We start from the raw sequence: 14771 nt of genomic DNA on the forward strand, positions 1-14771 counted from the left end.
GTCTATTTCAATTTCCTCCTCGGCCAGATGATGCTCTCTAACTCTCCTCACAGCTGCACTCAAGTTTGAGATGCTCAAATGAGAATCATATGCAAATAGAAGCCGAGAGAGTACAACTGCCAGAGTGTTGAGGGAGATAAAAACTAGAGATGCACCAATCAGGTTTTTGGTGCCGATCACCGAAATCAGTATCTGCCGATCCGATAATACCAATCATGGTGTCGATTGAAGCATTCTATTTATTGTGTAGCATTATTGCCTAGGACTATGAGGAAATAAAGCAACTCAAACATTAAAGAAATTACAGATTTCTTTAAACATTTAGGACTTTTACTTTGAAAAATGTCCTAATTGATACATTAAAAGTGTTTGATTGCTATTGTAGGGGATTTCAGATATGTATGGAACACATCTGCATTATTCATTTCCTGGAACTCTTGGGGAAATCTATATACAGGACTTTTTTTAACATACAAAAGTCTGACTTATTTGTATAAACTCTTCCTTGGTACAGTAAAACTGTTTTAATGTTAGCATAATTTAAGCTAAATCTCAGAAACGATCTATAAAGATACTAAATCAGTTCATTGTTTCCTTTTATATGATAGTCGTGTATGATTTGTCGACATCTTATTTTGAAAAACGGATGTTGTTTCACGTGGTTCTTTCCGCTAACTTTGCAAAACCGGATGTTGTCACATAAATCCTTCCGCTAACGTTATCAAAACCCTCGCGCACTCCGGATCGAATGCGTTTACCGTGAGCATCAGTCTATAGGGGCTCAGAGCCTCAGACATGTGAGTGTCGGCTGAGTCGACCCAGAGATTCAACTCGGGGGACGGGGACGCCGCTCGGTGGTGAGGATCCCCTCGTGGTCCTCTCACTCTGCGGCCCTCGCCGGGCGCATCGTCTCCGTTGCGGTGCGCGGCGATTGAAACGTCTGATAGTTCTCGCAGATGTTACGTCATCTGATCGGCCGTTTTGAGAACGCCGATCAAAACCGATAATGGCAATATCGGCCGATATGGATCGGCGCCGATCAGATCGGTGCATCCCTATCTATTTCAATTTCCTCCTCGGCCAGATGATGCTCTCTAACTCTCCTCACAGCTGCACTCAAGTTTGAGATGCTCAAATGAGAATCATAATAGAAGCCGAGAGAGTACAACTGCCAGAGTGTTGAGGGAGATAAAAACGTTGAAATAGGCCGGTGCTCGGCTACCGTCATGAGTGTCGATGGCAGAATCCGGCTCAATCTACACTGATTGGATACACAACACACACATGTCCCTGCCCTTGCACACACAGTTGGCCATTCAACATCCCTACCATCATGCCATTTGTACCAACTCAGCGTTCAGTTATAATAACAAGGGCATCCTCGGATGGCAACAAGCAATAGGCAGAGGTCAGTCCCACACCTTTTCTTTAACCGGCTGAGTCTCTGGATTATGCTGACAGATTTTAGTTTGAGCTGGAAATAAATGCATCTTTCCTGAATATTTTTCCTATACATCACAACTCAAACATGTGTAATGTGTTAATGAATGTATAAAACCACTCCTGTACATGACCAGACAGATCATGTCCTTAGTGTTATGCACTGGAGCTACATTAAGATTTACCCCCCCCCCCCCCCCCAACCCATCAGAGAAAGCCATTAACTAACTGGGGCCATTTGTTTCAGAGCATTGAACAGATTATGGTGAGTCAGTTTGCTAATACCTTTATCTTTGTTGTGTCTCGCAGCTGTGGCTGCCTTGTAGTGAGATGAGTGAGAGGAAAGTCGTCAAATGAATGGGGTTTTGTGAGGAGGCATATATGGTTAAGAATAACTAAGGACTACAAATCCTGTTCAATTCATTTAATGCACCCACTCTCTCCATCATGTCTGTCCTGGTGAGTTTAGTCGCGGTTAGATTACGTGGTACTACAGTGAGCGGTTGGAAGAAACGGATTCTCGGCAACATACAAGGTGGTGCTCTAGTCTAGATGAGATCTAGTCGGCCAGCTTTGTAACACATCACACATTAATAAGGTAATGTATTCACACCCTGTTCTTTTCCTTGAAGTATGATTAAAAAGCACGTTAACAGCTGCTGACAGATGTATCTGTTTCAATGTAAGGTGGCCAAGAATGTGTCTGGGACGATTCTTGGACTAGTCATGTCATGAAAGTCAATATATCCTCTCAATCAAACGTGGAGTTCGATAACGGACCGCTGCCAAACCCGATACCTATCAATATTGTACGCCGCCAGTGGACATCAAGGTTGGGCCCATATTTCCCAAATCATTAAATGCAATAAACATTGATGCCGTGGGAATGAGGTGGTGCGGATTTCAAAAGCCTACATCCATTTGTTAGCTGTCCTCAAACTGCAATAACAGAGAGTTCAGTCTCAGTCTCAATCATAGGAGCAACTTAAAGTGTGACTGATGTGTGCCACATTATATTACTTTGTCGTTTTCTTCATTTTTATTAGATATAAATCACAATCAAACCAGGGATGTTGCAACTAAATGGTAAAAAAAAATGTGGATGCATAAGAGAACACCAGGACTCATTGGGCGTTGTATTCAAATATGACTTTCAAGAGAGAGGCTGAGATTTTGTCAAACTTCTCCATTTCTGCTGTGCAATACAACATATACTTAAACATCAACACACTTTACTCGTGTTCAGACGAGTCAAACAAGCCACATTCTAACTATAAAAAATAAATCAAACAAAAGCGTGGCAAATCCTATTAGTGGCAGATTAAGCAGTGGCTGAGAATAGAAACTAAATGCAGGGATTAGAGAAGACGGCAGAGCAACGCCTCCACACTCCAGACCCGTCACCTCCCCACTCACTGGCACCCCAGGAGTTGGCTAATACTTTGACCCCCTTGAGAGTGTGTCTTTATTTCTCATCGTTATCCTTCATTTATGAATTCAATATTATGTATAATTCAATAACTACAGTCAATACACAAACTCAACATTTCACCCTCAGCATCATCGTGTGAGATTATTGGGCAGATTAATAAACAATATAAACCTGCGACTGATTGTGGTTGTTGTGCGGCTGACTAAGTGCTTAGATTTACACGCATCTTAAATCACCCAAGCATCGCAGCACGGAAGCAAGAGCCACACACAGGACACACTGTCAAGGCCAGGCCTGGCAGCAAGGAAGTCAATGACAATCTGTCTGTGGGAGTAGAGCGGGGGGAGGGGGGGGGGGGGCAGGACCCGTTTGGTCACAAGAGTCCACTTATTGTCGGTAGGAAGAGGCTCGACCCGGTGTTCGCACTAATCGCCCCTCAATGGATCAGACAGACAAACAATCCCCTGACCTACTATGATACAACCTACTGTATTCATCCTCACACACAATCACCCACACGCACAAAACCACACACACAAGCTGAACTGACCTGTCACACCCCCACCAGCAACTGCACACACACACAAATCCACCCACTCAGCGTGGCACGGCAAATCAGTATTCAGCACCCAAAACGTGTCGGTTCAACACCTACAATCACGCCTACAAACAGGCAGAGTGAAGTACAGTCGCCTCCCGGAGAGAGAAGCTGGAAACTACTTCAACACTGAAACCGTGGTTTGCAAAGCAAAAAAGGCACAAAGGAGCCTTCCGAGTCAAAGTTTTTCCATGCACGAACCGTAAGATAGCAGCCCCAAATGCCACGGCACTGCAACCTCCACCATTGCTGCTCATATCAAGGAGGGGGGGGGGGGGCAGTCAGACAGATCTGGCACAAAATGGAGGGGGGGGGATAAAAGAGGTTTCATGAAAGAAAATCCCCTCACGGTCTAATCCACAAATTCATGCCAAAAGATGGTCATTAATGTAATGAAAGAAGACACTGGTGCAATCGACAAAACCGAACACAAAAGAAATACGGGCTGCTGTTACCATCAGCATATTATTTTTATTCTTGTGTGTTGCTGCTACTGTCACGACAAATTTCCCCTTGGGGATTAATAAAGTATATATCTATCTATCTATCTATCTATCTTATTGTAAAAGCGTTGCCAACATGGCAGGGCTGTGTAAACACAAGAGAGGCTTGGTGGAGGCCACACAGATCCTCAAGCTGGGTAACAAGGCATGGAGGCCAACCTTCTCAAACATGACGCCGCGCTTTCTCTCAGGTAAAAATAGGAAAGCGGGACATGCACCACGACGTGTGACTGTTTGGAAGACGAGTGCGTCTGAAAAAGTGAAGAGCGAAAGTGGGGCACGGGAATGCCTCAAGGCGAAACCCCAGACGCACATCACGAGCGAGTGACGCCGGTGAAGAAAGCAGCGCCGAGAAAGCAGGGGGGACAGGCGGTGCCGCCACCTCTTTCCGTCTCCGCCGTCCCTCCCCCCCTCCCGGAGCCGCTTCCCTTTGCCCAGCTGGTCCGTTTGTCCCTGCACCCGTTAATCAGAGAGCGAGCGGAACAGAGAAATGGAGCCCACGATCATTCACCGTCAGGGAATTAGGCCCGTGCGCACTTAGCCGGCCACACAGCACCAGGGGAATCGGGTAAACACACACAACCACACCCTGGAACGCCAAACAAGGAGGAGGGGGAGGAGCGATCCACCTTTTCATAAAACACATCTATTACGTTTGAAATATTACTGAACACATATCACTATGCCTGTAAATCCGCCAAGAGCTTCGCACACACACATTTCAATGAGTTCAGGCTGAGCTGGCACCTCCGTGTCGCCAGCCTGTCGTCCTCAGACGAGCATGGGGGGAGGGGAGGCAGAGCCCCAGATGTCGCGCACAAAGCCTGCTCCGCCAAACTGGCCCCAAACAATGGAGGAGTCAGCACAGAGCTGAGGCCGGCCGTTCGGGCCTTTCCTGTATGCATCAGAGGCCCCCCCACAGGCGGCTGATCCTGGCCTGAATAGGACAGCAGCGGTCCTTTGTTGACCGGTAGCATCACATTGATCAAATGCTCACGCTGGACGCATGCCTTCCACACACGGACATAGAGATGTCCCTTTGGTTCGGGGCCCTCGTTCTGTTTACTGCACAATGGTGCGTGGATTTGAAGACAATCAGTAGAATACAACAGTGCGTCAGAAAGGTACCGCCATTCATTGATTTCGGGATTCAGACACATCCCGATAATCTCGGACAACCTAATCAAATATTGGACTGAGAAAAGCAGGACCTACAATGACATCACACAAAAGGCACTACTGGACCTTTTTAGCTACGCCACGGACAGTGAAGCAGCGCCTGACTTGCAAACAATCTCCGTCCTACACCCCATCTCCAAGCTGCACTGCCTAATCTCCGTCAATGTGACGCATGAGGGGGCAATCAGTGTGAGCGACGTGTTCCACGGCTAAATGAGGATTGACCTGCATCTCAGAAGATTAAAGATATGCTTCATTGCTTAACTGGGAAGTTGAAATACACACAAAAGGCTTCATAAAGGTATATCTTTATAACCGTCTTCCCACTGTGGCGACACTGGGCATCCGGAGGCATTAGCTTGTAGTCACATCATTATTTGATGCCACAGTTTGGACAAACCGAGGCAAAGGTCACAGCAGTGCAACAGTGTGTGACCCGGTGAAGTGGAGCTGCAGCCACTGCTCAGAACCTCTGCACATGCATAAAAGGTCTGTCCACACGAGAGGCACTGAACATAAAACAAAGTCATTCCAATGACCTCATATTTTAAAAAGGTGGATTTGATCATTGGGAGCATACAGTAATTAGGTGTAATAGTAAACGAGGTGCCATATTAAAACATTTGAAACCCCAGCAAGCTTTCCAGATGGTGTTGGCTCTGTCCAGCTCCTGGCCGCTGCCATGTGTGCCCCTGTAATGACCTCATTCATTCTCTCTCTTTACTTTGCTCACATATTAAAGATAGAGGAGATGACTGGACCGTCCTTAATATAGACTGTAAATACAATTAAAGCAATAAAATAACTTCTGATCAACTTTACTTATTGGCTGCAGTTTTATTTTTAGATGCAAGAAAATATGCACATTTATATTGATGACACAGTTGCTCAGGGCAGATCTCGAGTTTATTTGGCCTAAATAAGATTGATGAGTTCCATACTGCCTTGTTTTAAAGATGCTGTATTATTCATCCTGATGACCTACTTTATTTTATTATATATCGATTTACTTTTTAACAGTTGTAGCTCTGACACAGTTACGGATGGATTGTCATTGTTATTTTATGGCAGCAGATAAAGAAAGCAACCATTTCAACCTCGAGTCACCATCAATGTCACGCTCTGGCCTCACAACACAGGACACGCATGCCAAAAGCATCGCTTTCAGGGGGCTTACATTTGAGGCAACCACATGTGAAAGATCACATGTGGAAAAAACTAACAATACTGAAATGATTAACTGCACATCAGCAAACGGCACTAGTTCCACAAGGCGTACGCTGGTCGAGTGATGTGGTTCACTGCAGCACAATGAAAGTGTGAAATGGCAGGAATGGAAAAAAAAACTTGTTCAACAGGGATTTTGAGAATCAGCACGATGGGAGGCCCACATTCACGGCCCCGTTCCATTGTCGAATGCTGTTCATCTAGCCAGCCATTGACAACCATATCTTGTGTGTCTATCATCACAACCCGGCTGTGTCTCAATCAAAAAGGCCTCCAGGCATTTCAACCTGTGGCCATGAACACAATCACAAGCTATGATCTGACTCGGATGTTCTGAGCAAGATTATCAACAAACACACTATATACATTCTAATAAAAAGATTGTGATGCATTGATCTAGTTTGTTTCGGTGATGATCTTTCTGGGAACACGATGCAGTGCTGACTGGATCAATGAGTGTTTTCTAATTATAGAACAGAGAGAACTTCTATCATAGCAACACACATCCTGCAAATGAGTGTTCATCTTTTAAAGCTATCACGAGAAAACACATTTGATGTAATGTAATGTTTATTCTAATTGGCCTGTAGCATTTATAATTAACATGAAGCATAACAAGAGTGCATGGATGGCACCATGAGCCGTTTGTATAAAAATGTATTTGATAAATCTGCAGATATTGTCTGTAAGTTACCAAATACAGTTACATGTATGTGTGTTACGCCTCACAATCATCTTCATGTGTGGCAGATTGTCCATAAAAACCTGAAGATGTCTGGGCATGGAAGAGACAATGAAACAGGAACGGCTGATAAATTATTCCAAGTACATTGTTTGTTTTGATGCACAATTACACAATAATGTTTTCCTTGTAATCTCCCCAATGGGTGTTTAATCATATCACAGCGGGCCTCTGCCGCTAGATTTCAGCCACATCTCCTAAGGGACTGTATCAATTATTAAACATACTGTTTGTGGCCTGCTTTAAATCATACACCTAATAATGCCTGCAGACAAAGCTCCATGAGCATCTTTTCATCAACAACAGGAAGAGGGAAGTCATCACGTCGCCCTCTGGTGGTACCATTTCAAGCTTAATGAAACCACAGCTGGCTTCTCTGTGGGGACTTTTGTGTAAATGTAGCACATTTATTTGATTAATTAATTCTTAATTTGTTGTCTAAGAGTTCTTCCTGTAATACTAGAATCTAAAGTTTACATATTTTATCATTTCATAAGTCAATATGGCTCATCTGTGAATTATTTGAAAAAATTAGATCTACTACGATGAATGTGCAGTTTGAGTCGGTGAAACTGAAAGATATAACAAAATCTCTTTAAAACACGTTTGACTAAGAGCCTCCATAATAATGTTGTAATTTTGTATAGGGAAATCCAGTGTAAACTACATAAAGTGATAAAGTCTTTGTAATAATGTGGATATGATGACCAAGACAGAGGAGGCATTCAAGAGAAAATATTCAGAATATCACCACATAATTCAAATTCGAGGCAACATGTTATTTCTTATCACAGTGCTGATTTAGCATCTCCCTGGTAAATAACAATGAAGTATATTGAAAAAAAATAACAGGCAAACACTTTTTTAAAATCAATTTAAGTGATATCATTTTTTCAAATCTAGCCTTCCATATAATCCAGTTCCCTTCTCTCAAAGGCAAGGAGGAGGTAGTGGGAGGAGGAGGCTTTCTATCCCATCTTCTAGAGATGACTGCAACTTATTGCATTCAGCTTCCAATCAATGTGTAAATCAGCCACTGAGTATAAAGTAGGCTAGGAGCCTGATGTACATTGTTGGTCAAGGTTTGCATGGAAGAGGGGCTCTCCACTTTCCACACTTTACTCCCTAACTAATCTAATCGTGTTGCCACTCTCGTTTTCTCATTTATCCTATAGATTTCATAAAACCTATCAAATAAAATATGCCATACTTTAAATATACAACAACAACAAACACATTTTTAAACGGGCTCATGATGCTTACATTGAAATGTTAAAGCTCTGCAGGGCCCCTGCCCATGTTATTATCCTCCCACAATAACACCATGTTTCAATGGTCTGACGTCTCTGGGCTATCATACATTGGATCTTCCACACGTGGTAGCCGGCAAATGTCAGATCTCAATATGTGCAAAAATAATTATGGGGTCGTGATTTACTGGTTGATGGGCATGAAGCAAACTCACGTGCTTCAAAATAACTTGTTCACTGGACTTTGCTTTCAAGGATATTTTGCTCGCAAGACAACCTTTTAACATACTTCTACCTGATGCATCCCAGCTATGACTCAGAGCCTAGGCCAGGCAGGCACGCAGTATAAATCTCAGTCCTATCACAACATAGCCACACAGCCCACAATGTCGACAACAACAGCAGCTTTACAAGACGCCAACACTTCGCCACATCTCACTGAAATACAAATTACAACCTGGCGACCTGGCGGGGGCAAAAATACTCGGGTTGGTTTATTTGCAGATGTTGAATTTAAGACCCACCGGCTGGTTGTACACACCACGCAGAAACATATAGCTTGTGTGGCTGCGTTTGACATCAGTTCAAACAAAAGCAAGAGGAGACAGTCGCGCAGAGGAATGGTTCCCAATATCTGCCCGTGAGACGGACTCCTCTACCAGGCGGCGAACGAGCCAGAATTAAACAAACACGAGTTTATTTCAACCGGAATCTCTTTCAGAGTTTCATGAATGGCTTCGGCTGCGATACAATAACGTCCGTTGTGTGTTGACTTGACCAGCTAGCTGGAGGCGAGCTAACCGCGTCCACCTGAACACCTCACTCCCATTAGCTTCGTTATCAGTGGGTTAGCCTCCTGGTTGGAGGGACGTATTAATAAGACACACACAGACATGCACACATAATAAAATATCAAGCTTACCCTATTATTTTGTCTTCCGTTAGATGCTGTCGATATTATGACTAACGCGTCACTGTGCGCGATATTTCAGCAAAATATCTTCCTTCGCTACCGACGCGTGCGACGAAGCTAATTGGAAATCTACGTTTTAAAAATCCAGGTAACAGACAATAAAGCCTCTCCTTTAAATCCGCATCCTCGGTGGGAAAAGACCTTTTCCTCCGCGCTGCTACCGGTGCAGCACGTTGCGTTACGAAACCAGGCTCCTTTTTATATATTTATATATACATATATATATATATATATATCGGTTTCACACAAAGCGGTCAGCGGAGGAAGACCAAAATAAGTGATGAAAATTGCCCGTTTTGAGGCAGGTACGAGACGGATATCCGCAGCAGCTTCTTCTTCTTCTTCCCCCGCGGCCGAGCATCAGAAGGGCCGTCTAATCTCACTCAGTCGCGCTCCCGTTCAACAGGGAGAAGAAAGAAGAAGTGGACGTGGTGGTGGTAGTTAGGGGTGTGCGTAGGGGGGTGTGGGTGGGGGTGTGGGTGGGTGGGTGCTGACCCTTCACAGTCACATGAGAAGCACATTTCCAGTATTCTCAACAATAACTGCACCGAGCGGAGAGAGGGAGATGCTCTTCTCTGGTGCTGTCCCTGGTGCTAAAACGGAAACGCGCTCAAGATATTCAGTTTTCGTGTCTCAAGTCAGGTTTTTGCTCGCAAACCTGTATATTCGTTTAACCAGGGAGTTCAACAAATGCAAGTGTGGGAAATTCCGGTTTACATTGAATGCATCATCTTCAATCCACATGGGGTTGCAGCCAATTTGAGCGTCTCACTGGAGCTTCAGATTCTCCAGCTATCTCCTTTGTAAGTGGTGACGGTATCTATGAAAAAAGGGACTCCGGAAAGGATGACGTCTTCTCATGGATTCACCTCATCAATGTCAGTGAAATCATTAATTTTTCCTGGTGGTTTATAAATAGACATGGTGTATATTAATATTACATTCACTGCAGAATTACATTGTATGAATCCAATAAAACACCTCCCCCACATCAGCGCTTTTTATTGAGTCACAAATTCTGGAAATCTAAAACCGACAAACACCACAATCTCGATGTCTTTTTTTCTTCAGGTTGGCCTCCATTCGGCTTACCATCTTCTGCTATTGCACTGAATTATTCCTGAGACACTATGCAGCACCTGGTTTGTGTGGCATCAAGCAAGTCGCCAAGATCTGGGTTATTTATAAAGCTCTGGAAGATCCTCATGCTATAACCCTCAACACCAGTGTTTTCCCCGTTGCTTTTCTCAGTTGCACGGTTGAGTAATGTGAGCAGTGATTCGATGATTCCTGCAGTTGAGTTAGAAAAGATCCAGAGGGACTCATTCCTGCTGGTGGTCTGTCGACAGGCCTTAAGGCACCCAAACTCCAACACCTGAATTATATGTGTATCTTTGTGTGCGCAGTCTGCACCATGTCTGTCTCTCCATTGGGTGTGTATCTGAGAGCATGGATGGTGCTGAAACAACAAAGTGGGAGTGGCGATGGCTTTATGGGATCATGGTCTCATAGAGAGGTCTGAGCAGTTCAGAACATAGCTACTCATAAGCAGTTAGGGGTAATGAAAAAGCCCTGCTGAGTTGTGAGTGTGATTCCAGTATGTTGCATGTTTGCTGTCAGTGTATTATTGAAGCTTTCTGAGTGGGCAGGGTCTTTCTGACTGCAGCTACAGCATCAATGGTTGCTATTCATTTGCAGTATCGACACATTTGAGAAAATGTGTTTTTCACTCAGCACCTTCGTCCACAGACTTATTTTAGTTGGGTTGATGGACAGTTGAACTAAGGGGATGGATTAAAAGGGGACCTTGTACCTCAAAGATAACAGTGGTGTTGACGTTTAAGCCTCATCCGCCAGATTTCTGAGATCAATCCGATTGTCTAGATTGATAACATAACACAAATAAAATGAGGGTCTGTTGAGCAACAACATTGACCATTATCTGCACCAGCAATGCTGCTCGTGGCCAACTGATCAGACTGTGGTTGTTATGGGCATGTGAATGTGTGAAACAGAGACCAGAGTGTTTAAAAAAAAGGGATAACTGCTGATGGAGAAACAACCATGATTAGGTAATGGTTAAATAATAGTTTTCCAAGATTTTAAATAACAATTTGTTTACAGATGTTTTCAGATTTGAAGACATTGTTGACTTGATAATACTGTCAGATGAAATGAGATTCGTAATAAGGCTTTTCTTCTACATTAAGTCAGCTAACTTTAAGCTTAATTACACTTATGATACCCTATTGTTGAAAACAATTAAAAGTTCTGTTCTTGTAAATTATTTAGTGGAATTTTTAGAAACATCACTAATGCATGCAACTTTCATCTCTCTATCATTGTATTTGCTTACATGACCCTCCCACTTAAGATGACACTACCCAGATAAAGTCTTTTAAAATCCAACCTTTAAAAACACTGAAAATGTGGAAGAAAGCTATTTATACGATTGAAGTTTAGCATAAACAAACACATGTTATTGCTATGCTGACAATACTCAGCTGTATATTTTAGTCAGTCACTGGAAACTGATATTTTTTGAGAGAACTGATTTTTTTAAACATTCTAACAAGTACTTTAATTTCATGTTGACACCGATTTGAATTCATACCTGACATTTATTTTCCAATTATCGTCCAATTGTTTTTATCTAATATAATCTTATTGGCAGCATGACTGTAGAAAAGCCCAGTATAGCGGTCATTATCATCTGAGCAATACAACGTAAACACATGACATTGACTTATTTCTGTCTGGTACAAACGCTCCTATTTAAAAGTGGACACACTCAAGTTCAGGTGGCTTCACATTTTACTTCTTGAAGGTTACAGTCCAGACATTGTACAGGCATGTCAAAAAACAAATCTGTAATTTGAGCTGTGGGTGTGTGTTATAGAGCACACACACAACCTGTTTACCCCAGACCCCATCCCTGCCGCCAGACCCACACCCCAGCAGAGATCTCATCCACAATCCACCGTGACAAAGCGAAAGAGCTGAGTGCAGGATATAAAGCCGCCGCTGGCAGCCAGAGTGGCTCCAGCACACAGCGTTCTGCAGATTGCAGCAGTTTGAGTTAAACCCCCTCTCTGTCTGCTCTATAGACGGGACCTGTGTGGGTGGGGTCATCATTAGTGTGTGCAGTGACCAGGGTGGAGTTGGGGGGGCTTGTGTTTGGTAAAGTCGGTGTGTTTGTAGAGCTTCACAGCCGGGTGAACATGATCTCTATTATTCCCCTCCCCAGCACAATGTGACTGATATTCCCAGCCTTAAATCTGATTCGCATGACTCCAATCCGGGTCACGGTGGGGGTCTCTGTGCTGATCTTTAATAAAGTGTCTGAGGCTAGAGACACAAGTTTACAGAAGCACAACATCAACACTGCTGTTCCTTCTATAACATATACAGTTGCATCCCCAGTGTTAAAGTTGACTGCACTCCAAATATGTACTGTATATCAAGGACTTTGTGTTTCACCAACGAAGAAGAACATTTCGTAAATGCAGTCAAACGCCACCGGTACCTCGTGGGTTATAGTTCGGTAAGTGTGACCTAGTAAAATATATTTATACCTCTCCAACAACTATGATGAGTCTACTCCCAGGGACAACTGCTATTTCTGTTTCGCTTCTTGCTCATCCCATCTCTCTCTCTCTTTCTCCCTAAACTAGTTGCTGGAGGTCACCCTGCTGTTCCAGTTTAAAATGATACTAATAGTTCTACAGAATGAAACCAGGACAGTGAGGAGCTGAGGTGCCAATATGGTGCAACGTGACTCACTGAGCTCACAGGATGAGGACCGTCTATGGAGGCAGACACACAGCGTTGTGAGTTATCACACCTGTTTTCTTGGTGCTCAAATCAGCAGTTAACATGAATCACATGAAAACATTGTAGCTTCATTCACTTGATGCTTGAGAGCACAGGTGGTTATGAAAGCAATTGAGTCTACTGTGTTTGTATTTGTTTGTTGTTATTTTTCTTTCTCTTTTTTTGCACAGTGCAGTGAGCGATCAGTGTGGCGACAATGCGTAATGATTTCATAAGCACTGTGTTTATATAGTATGATCAAATTGTGTGGATACTACGACAACATCGATGTGTCTGCACATGTCTGAATATATTCAAACAGACTGACATGGTGTGAAAGTTTTTGTCCTGAACAATTTCATCAATAATTTTTCTCGTTTTGCATTAATGGAACTTCAGCAGTTAATCAATAAAAACAGATTAATCCTGAAAGACACTTAAATAAATACATAGTGTATGTTTCCTCCACATATTTGAAATAAAGAAACATGAGCATGAATGATGCATTTACTGTACTGCAGGAACAGTGGGATTCTTTATATTGACGCCTTATCTATAGATTTATAACACCCACACACCTCAGAAATATGAACATGGTGTAGACCCAGTTAGATTGATGGAAAGCATATTCAGTCCTGTACAGATGTACAAGCAGCCCCTCTAGTGGATCATTTTACTCAAACATGGTGTGATGTATTGATTTGGTTAAATGAGTGTTGGAAAACATAAATTAAAGCAATAAAGCCTGAATAAACTTAACTATGGAGAATCGATAGTGTGACATAGTATTTTGTCGAAGACAATGTAACGTTGTAAACGGTCTGTGCTCACACTTCCAATGTCTGCGCCTCGCTGCAAACAATCGACACCCTCGTTAATATTTTCCCTCTACTCTCAGTTAAGCTTCAGCGAGCTGCAAGAACAGACAATTAAAAGGATTTATGCTTTGTTGTTTTATGTCTCAATGGAAGGACGTTGTATTAGTGAATGCTCTGCCTGACCTTCAGTTTGTTATTAATATCTTTACAAATTATGCATATGTAGGGGTTTGACAAGGTAGACATCCATCCATCAATAAGTCCATCCATTATCTTTAACTACTTATCCAGAGAGAGCACATCCGCTCAGGTTGGACACATCTCTGTATAAGAAACTCTCTGCAGCTTCAATATTTTCTATACTGGTGCTGATGTGGTGGAGGACACAAAGACAAGGATGGTACCTCTTTATAGAAGACAATCAAGCTGGACCAGTTGAACCTGAAGGGAAAGTCTATGCTAAGATCAGAAGACATGACAATTAGGACCAGCAGCATGGAACTATTGAACAATAATATTCTAAAGTAAATATTTTCTTTAGAGCCATTTCAAGATTTTTGTTTGAAGACTTTTGTTTGTGGTTTCAATTGGAATATAGTTAACATACTATTATGCTTTGTCATGCTCTTCCATGTTCGCTGTGGTAATGTATCTTTCCTCATCTTTGGACTCTTTAGTCACCCAAAGACAACACTGAATAATAAAAACACACACCTTTATTGATTTATTTTATTCACTTCATGAAGAAAACCTAAGTAGACTTAGAAGACTGAAACAGCATACTCATGTAACTATA

At 42.8% G+C, this 14771-nt stretch overlaps 1 protein-coding gene across 2 annotated transcripts in view; it reads right to left on the bottom strand.

Moving 5' to 3' along the window:
- The window catches only part of LOC130213000 (spectrin beta chain, non-erythrocytic 1), a 45304-nt gene extending 35643 nt beyond the window's left edge, over nt 1-9661 (bottom strand). For both annotated transcript variants that reach the window (XM_056444386.1, XM_056444370.1), the window contains exon 1: nt 9294-9661. The gene's annotated coding sequence lies outside the window, so the exon portion shown is untranslated. The remainder of the gene's footprint in view (nt 1-9293) is intronic.
- Between the last annotated feature and the right edge of the window lie 5110 nt (nt 9662-14771).

Source organism: Pseudoliparis swirei, chromosome 3, assembly GCF_029220125.1.
Source record: "Pseudoliparis swirei isolate HS2019 ecotype Mariana Trench chromosome 3, NWPU_hadal_v1, whole genome shotgun sequence".
NCBI lineage: Eukaryota > Metazoa > Chordata > Actinopteri > Perciformes > Liparidae > Pseudoliparis > Pseudoliparis swirei.